Genomic DNA, 13,245 nt, shown 5'->3' with positions numbered 1-13,245 from the left:
CCGCTAAATATCGTTATGTGTTGATAATTTAATAGTTTTATTTAGCTCGAACTGAGTAACAATTATATATTTAGCGTTGTTCTAACCAAGTGTCCTGCGCATCCGTGTATGTCCATTAAAGCAACTAATTTAGTGTTTCACATATGACTAATTAATTTAGATTCAATCTCTCATCTATATTTTATTATGTTAATTTGAGTGCCTCTTGGATTACTAAAGAACTTGGTTCTTTACTTTACTCCTTACGCGTAAGAAAAATAAGTAGCAAAGTAAACTGTTACGATCCCAATTTCTCACTGTAGGATATCATGAGACTAGGTAAACCTAACTCATTCTGAATATTAATGGAATTTAACGGACTTAACTGCAATACATTAAATAATGTGTAATAACATAGTTTAACCAACATCAGTTACATAACGCCAAAACAGGTAGTACAAATCATAATCTTTTATAAGAGTTACTAGAAATAATAATACATCAATGTCCCGGAATAATAGGAAACAATGGAATTAAAATACAACAAAAGGTGACTTCAGAGCCTATGAACGTCCAGCAGGTGTACCTTGAAATCTCCAGTCGCACACGCATAAGTCTCCCAACCAACTCATCCGAAGTACCTGGTTCTGTACAAAAATATGCAGAAGCGTAGCATGAGTACACTACAGTGGTACCCATTAAGTATCAAGCCTAACCTCGGTAGAGTAGTGACGAGGCCAGTTCAAGACACCTACTAGACATTTAAATGTTTACATGATATAACATAAAGCTAACAAGGAAAGAACATCAATATAAGGCCAATACCAGAAGGATTTCAAATTACAACCAATAGTGAAAATAGTGGGAGCACGAATGGCAACGAGTGATAACCAAGTAACTAGGCAACAACATGGCCGGGGAACATATGAAATATGAATGTGTTCGAGTAAGGGAAATCGATGATAACTCAATCAATCAAATCATCCTAATGCACGAATTTCAACAAGAATTAACCCAAGTACCACTTCTCGTAATCTTAGATAAAAAATTCACAACTTCCAAACCTTATATACATGGCACCTCATGCCCACATATTTCAAATCACTCCCGCATGACAATATTCACGTGCTACCATGTACATAGTATTCATGTCAATATTAACTAAGATGACCGATGAATAATTTAAACACAATCTCAAACTTGAATACAGTAAAGCGTCAAATGAGATATAAATCCTAATTTAGGATTCAAATAAAGTAAAATAAAGAAGAGGTTGTGTAAATAAAGTATCAGATGAGCTTAGTTTAGAAATAAATGAGATGGAACAAAATATCGTATTTAAGCAAAGTAAAACATCAATTAAAGTTAGCGAGTTAAATATATAATTTGTTAAAGTAAAATGTAATAACAATTTTTAAGTAAATTACAAAACAATAAGATGATGAGTAAATTTGAGAAACTAATTAAAGTAAAAATGTAATAACCATTTAAATTAGTAAAACGCCGAATGAGATACGAGTTTTATTTTTGAAAGACACACAAGTGAAACACCTTAAGATTCTTTCATTTAAATTCGCTAAATTATCAACAACTCAATCGGATACAAGTTAAGGACTCTGTGCATATAAATTCACCTTGACAATCAATTTATCAAGAAATAATAGAGGCACAAATTTGGCATATTGAAGCAACACAAAATATCACGTAGAATGCATGATTCGCACAAGAAGTCAATATCCTTCCATTATCAGAATACTAACAGTTAATCAAATACGATGAAGTTATTTAAGAAACAACAAATGATCCTACATAAAATTTACCATGGGAATTACAACCAGAAATGAACTTAATAGCACAATAATTACAACATGTACATCTGTTGCAGCGTGCAACCCGATCTCACACAGTAATAACATATCCGTTACGGCGTGCAACGCGATCCCATACAATATCATCATTTATCAATATCATAATCCTCCCTTATTCCACTATATCATCATTTTCATTACTGTTGCGGCGTGTAACCCGTTCCCTAAGCCACATAAATTATGCGAACAAGTTACAACCAACTACTGTGTACCACATGATCAAAAGAAATGACGAGGCTACACAAAGAAGTCACAACGGATGGAAAAGTTATAATTCACAAAATTAAATAGCAAGGAATGACAATTCCATAAACCAAGACACCATTTCTGAGAATCAATTAACAATTAAGGCATATAGTAGATAAACACATGAATTCAACAAGTAATTGCAATTAACAATTAGCATAAATGGTGAACTTGACAACAAAAGATAGAACATGTACTAACAACTTCAGGTAAAGCACGTAAGAGCAATCCTAACGAAAAAAGATATAACATGAAACGATAGCTATAATTAATTGCATGGAAGAAGCCTTACGGTCTAAACAAGTCAAATACCACGTATAAGTTCGTGTACACACGCGTCACCTTGTGTACACGCCTTCCACATAATTCAAATAGCATCATCAATCCAAAACCTAAGGGGTAGTTGTCCTCACACAAAATTAGGCAAGATACTTACCTCAATTCGGCTAAATTAATACACAAATTAACTTTTTCTTTACAAATTCACCTCCGCTCGACTCAATGTAGCCTAAGACGACTTAAATACATCAAATAATGCAAGTGAAAATAATTTCAATTAATAAATTTATGATCTTTATACAATTTCCAAAATATTAACAAAAGTCAACCTCGGGCTCGTCTAGTCAAAACCCGAGTACAAGGGTAGGTCTTGACTACCCAATACTTCACGAGTCCATATATGTGTTTTGTTTCCAAATCCGAGTCCAATTCGACTCTCAAATCCCCAATTTTTATTTTCAAAACTTTTACTCTCAAGTCCATATATGCCATGTATATTTTCAAAACTCTCAAATCTCTAAATTTCCTCGTAGATTCTCATGAATTTGGTGTTAAATCTAATTTATTATCACGAAATATAATTAAAAGTTGATTAAAATTACTTACCCAATATTTGGTATGAAAATCCCTCCACAAAATCGCCTCCCATCAAGGCTAGGGTTCAAAACATGATAAAATAAAGCTACGTCTTGGAATACTCAGCTATATGCTGGTTGCAGATGTCGCATTTGCGACACGGGGTTCGCAAATGCGAACCCCGCAAAAGCGAGCATTTCATCGCAAAAGCGAAACATGCGACTTTATGCTAAAGCCACATTTGCGACCAAATTCATTGCAAATACGAAGACAACTGCCCTCGCAAAAGCGAACTATAACACTTCGCAAATGCGAGGGAGCTCTTCGTAAAGGCGATGTAACGACCCGACCGGTTATTTTGAGCTATAGCGCGTCGTTCGGTGATTTGAGGCCATGAGTAGCTTCACTTCAAGTATTATAACTTGTACGCGTGGTCGAAATTTAAATTTCGGAAGTTCGGAGTTGATTTGGAAAGAAATTCTCATTTTGGAAGCCTTAAATTGTAAGAATTGACTAAGGCTAGATTATTGATTTAACGACCTCAGAATTGGGATTTGAAGGTTCCAGCAGGTGCGTATGCTGATTTTGGACTTGGGCATATGTTCGGACTGGGTTTTGGATGACCCGAGAGCATTTTGGTGCCTATTATGGAAGTTAGTATTTTTGGAAGAATTTCATAAATTTGGGTTGAAGTGCATTTCAGTGTTATCGATGTCCATTTGGGATTCTGAGTCTGGGAATAGCTCCATATTGTGATTTTGGTATTAGGAACGCGTCCGGAAGTGGATTTGGAGGTACATAGATCATTTTGGAGTCATTTGGCAAAAATTAGAAATTTGAAGGTTTTGAGGAGCTTGATCGGAAGTGGACTTTTTGACATCAGGGTCAGATTCTGATTCTAGAAGTTGGAGTAGGTCCGTAATGTTGAATGCGACTTGTGTGCAAAATTTGAGGTCAATTGGACGTGATTTGATGGGTTTAGGCAATGAAAGTAGAAATTGAAGTTTTAAGTTCTTTAAGTATGAATTGGGGGGGGGGGAGGGGGTGATTTGTGATTTTAGCATTTTTTTGATGTTATTTGAGGGCTCGACTAAGTTCGTATGGTGCTTTATGACTTATTGGTATGTCTGGTTGAGGTCCCGAGAGCCTCGGGTTGATTTCGGATGATGAACGGATCAAGGTTTGAAGTGAAGAGCTGCTAAAGTTTGAGGACTGCTGGTGTAATCACACCTGCAGAGTGGGCACGACAGGTGCGAGCCCCCAAAGGCAGAAAGGGAGCCGCAGAAGTGGAAAAAGGACTGGAGCAGGGGGAGTTGCAAGAGCGGACATTTGGGGGCACCTGCGGGCGCGCAGGTGCGAAGGCGAAGTCTGCAGAAGCAGAAAAGGGCGCAGGTGTGAAATAGACGCCGCAGAAGCGGCTAGTGACCGTAGATGCGAAAGTCGTATGGGAAAAAGGGTTCTTTTAAAATTGGGATTTGGCCCATTTTTTCTCATTTTCTCTTGGTTGGGCGATTTTTGGGGAGCTCCAAATGGGGATTTCATCATTCAAGTCAAGATAAGTTATTCCCACCTTACTATAAGTTTAATACATGTATTTTATAAGGATTTAAAAATGAAAATTGGTAGAAATTGTGGGATTTTTGGCAGAAGCCCTGGAAATTTTATTTTTGGATTTTGACCACAAAATTGGACATGAAATTTAGAAAAAGTTATATATTTGAGTTCGTGGTGTTATGGGTAAAGTTTATTTTCGAAAATTTTCGGAATCCGAGCATGTGGGACAGAGGGTAATTTTTATTAACTTTTCGATCTAAATAGGATTATAATGAGTATATGAGTATATATTTATGGATTTGCTCATTATTTACTAGCTTTGGAGCGTTGGGCATCGGTTTGAAGTGTTGGAAAGGCTTGGGAGCCGGCTATGGAACTTCGGAGCGAGGTAAGTCTACTTTCTAACCTTGTATGAGGGAATTAACCCCATAAGTGAACTAAATTAATATGTGCCTTTATTTGTGGGGGCTACGTACGCACGAGGTGACGAGAGTCCGTACATTGCTACTATCCATGCCTATGTCCGGGTAGTTTAGGCTTACATCATGCCTTGTTGATATTATTATTAATTTATGTTTATTGTTTGCCTTAAGAAGAAGCGAGATTTAGTTTGCTTATTAAATATTTGAAAAGGAGTTGAAATTGAGGAAACATTTGGGATCTTAAAAGTTTTCATTTGAATTTCATATTTTGTAAAAGAATGGAAGAATACTATAATAACTTAAGAAATCTATGTGTAACCGCGTCGCAAGTATGATTCGCGAGCGGGGAAATTCCTTAAATTTATATTTGACTGTGTGTTAAGTATGATCCATGAGCGGGGTAATTTCTTACACTTATATTTGATCGCATCGCAAGTATGATCCGCGAGCGGGGTAACTCCTTCTACTACTCTAATGGGAGCGGGTCGATTGCCTCGGCAAGTTAATAGATGCATCTACGATTTGCGCCGCTCGACACTTGGCAGTGCATAGTTTACTTTTATGTCAGATCGGGCCGTACGCCTCGGTATTTTCCTATATATATTATCATCATGGAATTGTGCGTAATCTTTGGCAAGAAGTCAGTGTATCTGAGAGTTTTTCCCTGAATTGAGTTATGACAATCTCTTTGATGAAATCCACTATATCTATATATATGCTCCGGTTACGGAGGGAACTTGCAAGTTGACAGATTGAGTAAAATTGTAAAGAGGGGAATTATACCACGCATTTTATACTTGTCTATTTCACATATTTACTTTGTTTCATATATATTCACTTCTTTACTGTACCTGATATTATTGGACCACTAATAAGTATCGAAGTCGACCCCTCGTCACTACTTCTTTGAGTTTAGACTGGATACTTACTGGGTACGTATTGTTTTCGTACTCGTACTACACTTGCTGTATATTTTTGTTGCACGGGCACATGTATGTCTAGTGGCCTAGTGGGTGCAGCGACATGGTTGATACAGAGACTTAGGTGAGTTGCATCTTATGAGACGATCCGCAGCCAGCAAAGTCTCCTTTAGAGTATTCATATTTTCTCTTTCGTCCAAACTTGTATTCCGCACAGTTATTATATTTCATTTTATTTCCTAGTAATTGTGCATGCACTTGTAACACCGGGTCCTGGGATGATTATGCGATAATCAGTATTGAAATTGGAAAATACTATTATTATTCTGTAAAATTCATCTTTTACTAGTTAAGTTGAAGGAAATTTAAGATTTCAAAAAATTAAAATGATAATTTAATTAACTATTTTGTGTTGGCTTGCCTGATAGTGGTGTTCGGTGCCATCACGACCTTTTAACAGATTTTAGGTCGTGACAACATGGTATCATAACAGTAGGTTCACTTTGGTCTCAAGAGTCATGAGCAAGTCTAGTAGAGTCAGATCGGTACGGTGACGTCTGTACTTATTTTCAAGACGCTACCTGGTAGTTAGGAGCACTTCCCTTCTTTATTCCTCATCGTGCGATTTGATTCCGTTGAGGCTTATGACATTATTTCCTCCTATCCAATCTTATGCGACTTCAAGCGCTTGCTATCGATCGGTAATTGAGGAATCGTAATGGTACTTCGGATGTGGTGCAAGATGTTTCTCCTTGCATAATTGATTAGGCTATTGTCGTCGCCTTGCGGAAGGATATTCTATCATTTCAGCTCAGTAGCTGTACTTTTGAGAGCTTTAAGCCTATGCCGAGGTTGCTATGATGCTCATGAGTTGTTATCGCACAATATTGATGTTATGGTAGGATGCTTGTCTATGTGCCGGGGTAGTGAATGACCTAAAAGGAGGTTTACTTAGTACATGATTCAGAGATTCGGTATTTTATTTCCGGTAGAGGAAAAGGCAATCAGACTATAAATGTTCAGGTATGGGTTGATGGAGAACGAGAATTGGTATTTTCGATCATGGTGGAATTTTCATCTGTGATGTGGTGTCATTGTCCTTGTTGAATACGTTAAGTTCACCGGTGTTATGGTTTTCTTCAATTCACCTTTGGGTAGGGTAGCTTGAAATAGTGCCAGAGAAGCGGCTATCAGAGATCGCGGTGTGTGGTGGCTCAGGATTTGAATCGATGTTCCTGGTGTTGATGGCTCGAGAAACATGGTCTTTGAAGGGGTTTAAATTTGTTAGTGATCTAATGGTTCATATGCAACAGAGATAGATATTTACTTAAGGCAACAATTGGGCAGCGAAGGATGAGGAAGGACATGTGGGAAGTGTCATGCGGTAGTTAAATTTCTAGAAAGCCAGGTGTAAGAAGCAAAGTCGAGTAGTTGCTTTACGGAGAGGGTTTGACCAAAGTGGGAGAGTGGCAGAGTAGCATATGGGTTCAATGGTAGGATAACTACATATGTTGAGAAAAATGTAGAGTGATTTCGGATTCATGGTAGACAATGACTAGGTCTACGGACTTAAATTTGGAATATTGGCTATTATACGGCGGGAGATTGGATACGACAAAAAATAGTTGCTTAATATGAAGAAGGGTACAACATGACTTTCGATTGGAATGTACTGTCGGACCTTTTAGTTGATGACCACGAGGAGTGAATGGACTCGTACTGCGAGCGATGAGCACGGGATCAGGAGAGGTTACTGATTTGGTAGTAATTGTACCTAGTGCAGCGACGTTGGAAGTTGTTGGCATGTAATTTCAATAGGTGGGTTATCTCCTGCGAGCAGGTCAGCGCTCTCGTGGCCTATGAAGCTTCTATGAAGAATTCTACTGGCTATCCAGTGAGAGGATGAATATGTAAACATAACTAGTGATTCAGAGTGTTCATGAGATGCTTAACATGATGATTTCGAGGAGTTTGGCAGGTTGATTATGCAAGATCATGTCCATGATGAAGAAAGAATCTTGGTGGGTTCCAGGTTTATGCAATGGTAGCTTCAAGCTAAGTGGGAGAGCCCCACCACCTACGATTGGATTGTATGGTTATATACTTATGATGTTTCTGGTTATCAGCATATTAATGGGTTATTGCAACTAAGGAAAGAGAACATCAGTGGTAATTTGAGCAAAGGATTTGAGGAATGTGTTATATAATTGGCATTATCGATTCATGTTCAGGCTTTGAGAAGACTCAAGAATTATGCTTCGTGTAGAAGTAAGTTACAAGGAAGGTGATTCAGCTGGGTGCTTCCTTGAGAGAGTGTTCATGTGCTAGTAGAGCCTTGGAGTTGATTATATTTGGGACCAATTCAGAGTCGGCGACTCTCAGCAACGGACCTAGTGGATTCAAAGGTTAAATTGTGGTGCCTAAGGATTTCGAGTCCATAGTATGGCTAAGTATCGATTTTTTGCAGTGGATTATAATATAGGATCTTGGAGTGTTTTTCATTACCACTTGTCTACGGTGTAGTATAAGAGGAATGCAAGGAAATAACTTTGGATATATAGAAGAATTATCAGAATAGATGTACTAGTTGAAGATGCGATTATGCGCACGAGGAGGGTACAAAATGGTTCGTAGTTTTGAGACAATGTGGTCTTGTGAAATGGGGTCACTCAGGACGAGTGCGGATTGAGTTTGCTATGTTTTGAATGGAGCTATTATTATTCCTAAGGCAAGTCCAGGGTAAATTAAAAGAAGTCAGATCGGTTAGCAATGATTGAATCACCATAATTATGGCAATGATCAGCTCCTTCAGCGTGTTGAGTTACTCATGTGATTTGTGATGGTACGTGCGAGGTTTGGCGATCGCCGTAATTGATTTTATTTGGAGGCTTTCGAGTATTATGGCCTGTTATGTGCAGATGGATCCCGAAAGGGTTATGGTGGTTTAGACCACTACTTGAGGTTGGTATTTTCTGCAGATATACGAATTCAGTCATGTGTTGCAATGGTCCTCTTGAAATGAGTTAAGTAAAAGTTTTCTATATGATGAAGTATTTACCCTATTAGTGGTTGGGGAGTTATGAGGAAATTCATGTACTCTCGCTTATTGGTATGTTAGGCACAGTGAGCGGTATGGGGATTGGAAGTTGAGGATCAAGGTTGTCATTGGAATTGGCAGGAATAGCATGAGCTCGGATGAGCGAGAAAGGCCTCAGATTGTTAGAGTCAGCCGATATTGTCTTTAGCGTCACCTGAGATCGGTGTCCTGTGGAAGAGCCTTTGTGTATTGATTGTGGATTCTTGATTTGCTTTATAGAATTAATGTGGCCGGTGGTATGAACATGTAGACTTGCTAGCTGGTGCAGAAGGTCATGAGAGCGTATCCCATGGGAAGATTATATAAATGTGACGTGTAGTCGCTTGATTGATCAAGGATTGGAACCAAGTATGGATATTTTGGTATTATCGTTCATGGGAGATTTTATGCCTGAAGGGAGCTCGGTTCATTTGGCTGTGGACTGTAGAAGTTTGTTCCGGATCGACGTCTGTTCTTGTGTGTTATGGAAAAAGGGTTATTGTGGATCCTTAAAAGATTATTAGCCAGTGCGGTACAATCAGAATCAGCTTTAGGTCTATGGATGGGACCAAATATGAATGTGGGCTCTATATTAGGATGGATGTGTTCATTTCAGCATAGCGCTCCTTATGGAGGAGTATTCAAACTTTGGATTTTATTTCATCATCGGCTATTTCATGTAATACTATATTGTGTTGTGCGAGTTGTGAAACAGCTTGATAAATTTTCTGTGTTGAGAGTTTGCATAGCGAAGTTGTTATGTGAGCAGGATGGCTCTCGAGAATTTAAGATAATATATCGCACCTTAGTCGTGCTTGAGTTTTGTAGCGTACAGTGCTGTCGGTCTCCCCAAGAATTTGCGTTATGCACTCCGCGTGCTCGTGGTTGATATTCGGGTATTTTGTAGGTATGAGCATTCTAGCTCAGTAGGTAATTCCTTATAGATTATTCTGTGTGAATCGGGTGGCACACCACCACAGACATGTTGTTTAGATCGGGTTGCACGTCGCAACACTGTGATGTTGAGTACAGTCCCCTATATCATTTCTTGAGTATTTTGCTTCCCATTTTTCTGAGGAAGGTTCATAATGCCTTCGATTGTCTAAATTAGTTACGTGGGTTGAGTAGTTCTTTCTAGAGTTTGTGTTCCCTATGTATTACATTCGAGTGGTAGCTTAATGACGCGTTGTAGCATCATATTAGAGTTTTAGCAACATCCGAGGTGGCTTATTTCCTGGGCAGCTTATACTGGGTGAGACGAGATTTTTGGACCTGGGATCACTGCGATAGGATTTGTATAAGGCACATTAAAGAGTGATTATCAATATTTAGTTCAGAATGAGGTAAAGGTTCTGGTCAGGAGAATAGAACCAATGATTTGTTGACTCGGTAGTTGGTTATGAGTTTCTACACATCTCTTCCGTCATGGAAGTATTGCAAGAGTTGGATCAAGACTTATATAATTCATGAGGAGTGTTGTGAGCATCAGATTCATGACATTTTGGCTATCGTTATCAGAGAATGTTATTATGGTCATGTGAGTTATGCAGTGCATAGCGTGGATTCAGCAAGGGCATGCAATCATGCATTGTTGCATCGTGTAGTGATTGATACGGTGTTCGTATGATGGGAGCATGCCTAGTAGAGAATTCAGGATGTTGGAATTGGGCTCTGAGGCTTATTTGACTAAGAAAAAGGGGGAATCTTCAGAATGGCTCAATCTAGTGTGCTCAACTGAGTTGTGGTAGCACGGGTAGGTGCGCGAGGTGTCAACTAGTGATTTCAGACAACTCTAGTGCAATTCTTATCACCTTCGAGGACGAATGGATGTTTAAGTGGGAGAGAATGTAATGACCCGATCAGTCATTTTGAGCTCTAGCACGTCGTTCGGTGGTTTCAGGCCATGTGCAGCGTCACTTCAGGTATTATGACTTATGCACATGGTGGGAATTTAAATTTCGGAATTTCAGAGTTGATTTGGATAGAAAATTCTCATTACCGAAGCATTAAGTTGGAAGAATTGACTAAGGTTGGATTTTTTAGTAAACAACCTCGGAGTTGGGATTTAAAGGTTCTAGCAGGAATGATGATTCCTGACTTGGGCTTATGTTCGGACCGGGTTTTGGATAACCCGAGAGCGTTTTGGCGCCTATTGTGGAAGTTAGCATATTTGGAAGAATTTTATAAATTTGGGTTGAAGTGCATTTCAGTGTTATCGATGTCTGTTTGGGATTCCGAGTCTAGGAATAGCTCCATGTGGTGATTTTGTTATAGGGAGCGCATTCGAAAGTGTATTTGGAGGTCCATAGATCATTTTGGAGTCGTTTGGCGAAAGTTAGAAATTTGAAGGTTTTTGAGGAGATTGATTGGAAGTGTACTTTTTGATATCAGGGTCAGATTCTGATTCCGAAAGTTGGAGTAGGTTTGTAATGTTGAATGCGACTATTGTGCAAAATTTGAGGTCAATCGAACGTGATATGATGGGTTTCGGTATCAAAAGTAGAAATTGAAGTTTCAAGTTCTATAAGTTTGAATTGGAGGGTGATTTGTGATTTTAGCGTTGTTTGATGTGATTTGAGGGCTCGACTAAGTCCGTATGGTGCTTTAGGAGTTGTTGGTATGTTTGTTTGAGGTTTCGGGGGCCTCAGGTTGATTTCGGATAGTTAACGGATCATGATTTGAAGTGAAGAGCTGCTGAAGTTTGAGGATTGCTGGTATAATCGCACCTACAGAGTGGGCACCACAGGTGCGAGCCCGCAGAAGCGAAAGGGAGCCGCAGAAGCGGAAAAGGACTATAGCAGGGGAAGTCGTAGGAGCGGACATTTGGACGCACCTGCAGGCTCACAGGTGCGAAGGCAAAGGCCGCAGAAGCAGAAAAGGGCACAAGTGGTAAGAAGGCGCCGTAGAAGCGGCTAGTGGAATGCAGATGCGAAAGTCGTCTCGGCAGAAGGGTTCTTTTAAAATGGGAATTGGCTAATTTTCTCTCATTCTCTCTTGGTTGGATGATTTTTGGGGAGCTCCAAATGGGGATTTTCATCATTCAAGTCACGATAAGTTATTCCCACCTTACTATAAGTTAAATACATGGATTTTATAAGGATTTAAACATGAAAATTGGTAGAAATTGTCGGATTTTTGGTAGAAAACCTAAAAATTTTATTCTTAAATTTTGACCATGAAATTAGACATGAAATTTGGAATAAGTTATATATTTGAGTTCATGGTGTTATGGGTAAAGTTTATTTTCGAAAATTTTCGGAATCCGGGCACGTGGGCCAGAGGGTGATTTTTTTGACTTTTCGATCGGGGTTAGAAAGTATTGTAAGAGGGATTATAATGAGTATGTGAGTATATATTTATGGATTTGCTCATTATTTACTAGCTTTGAAGCGTTGAGCATCGGTTTGAAGTGTTGGAAAGGTTTGGGTGCCGACTAGGGAATTTCAGAGCGTTGTAAGTCTCCTTTCTAACCTTGTAAGAGGGAACTAACCCCATAGGTCAACTAAATTAATATGTGCCTTTATTTGTGGGGGTTACGTACGCACGAGGTGACGAGAGTCCATACGTAGCTACTAGTTATGCCTATATCCGGGTAGTTTAGGCATACATCATGCCTTGTTGATATTGTTATGGATTTATATTTATTATTTGCCTTGAGAAAAAGCGAGATTTAGTTTGCTTATTAAATATTTGAAAAGGGGTTGAAATTGAGGAAAAATTTGGGATCTTAAAAGTTTTCATTTGAATTTTGTATTTTGTAAAAGAACGAAATAATACTATAATTACTTAAGAAATCTCTGTGTAACCGTGTCGCAAGTATGATCTGCGAGCGGGAAAATTCCTTAAATTTATATGTGACCGCGTCACAAGTATGATCCGCGAGCGGGGTAATTCGTTAAACTTTTATTTATTCGCGTCACAAGTATGATCCACAAGCGGGGTAACTCCTTCTGCTACTCTCATGGGAGCGGGTCGATCGCCTCGGCAGGTTAATAGATACATCTATGGTTCGCGTCATTCGACCCTTGGCTGTGCATAGTTTACTTTTATGTCAGATCGGACCGTACTCCTTGGCATTTCCTATATATATTATCATCATGGAATCGTGCGTAATATTTGGCAAGAAGTCAGTGTATCTGAGGGTTTTTGCCTGAATTCAGTTATGACAATCTCTTTGATGAAATCCGCTATATCTATATATATGCTCCGGTTACAGAGGAAATTTGCTAGTTCAGAGCTTGAGTAAAATTGTAAAGAGGGAAATTGTACCACGTATTTTATACTTGTCTATTTCACATATTTACTTTATTTCATATATATTCACT

Source organism: Nicotiana sylvestris, chromosome 2 (genome assembly GCF_000393655.2).
Source record: "Nicotiana sylvestris chromosome 2, ASM39365v2, whole genome shotgun sequence".
Lineage (NCBI taxonomy): Eukaryota > Viridiplantae > Streptophyta > Magnoliopsida > Solanales > Solanaceae > Nicotiana > Nicotiana sylvestris.
This window is presented reverse-complemented; position numbering follows the sequence as displayed.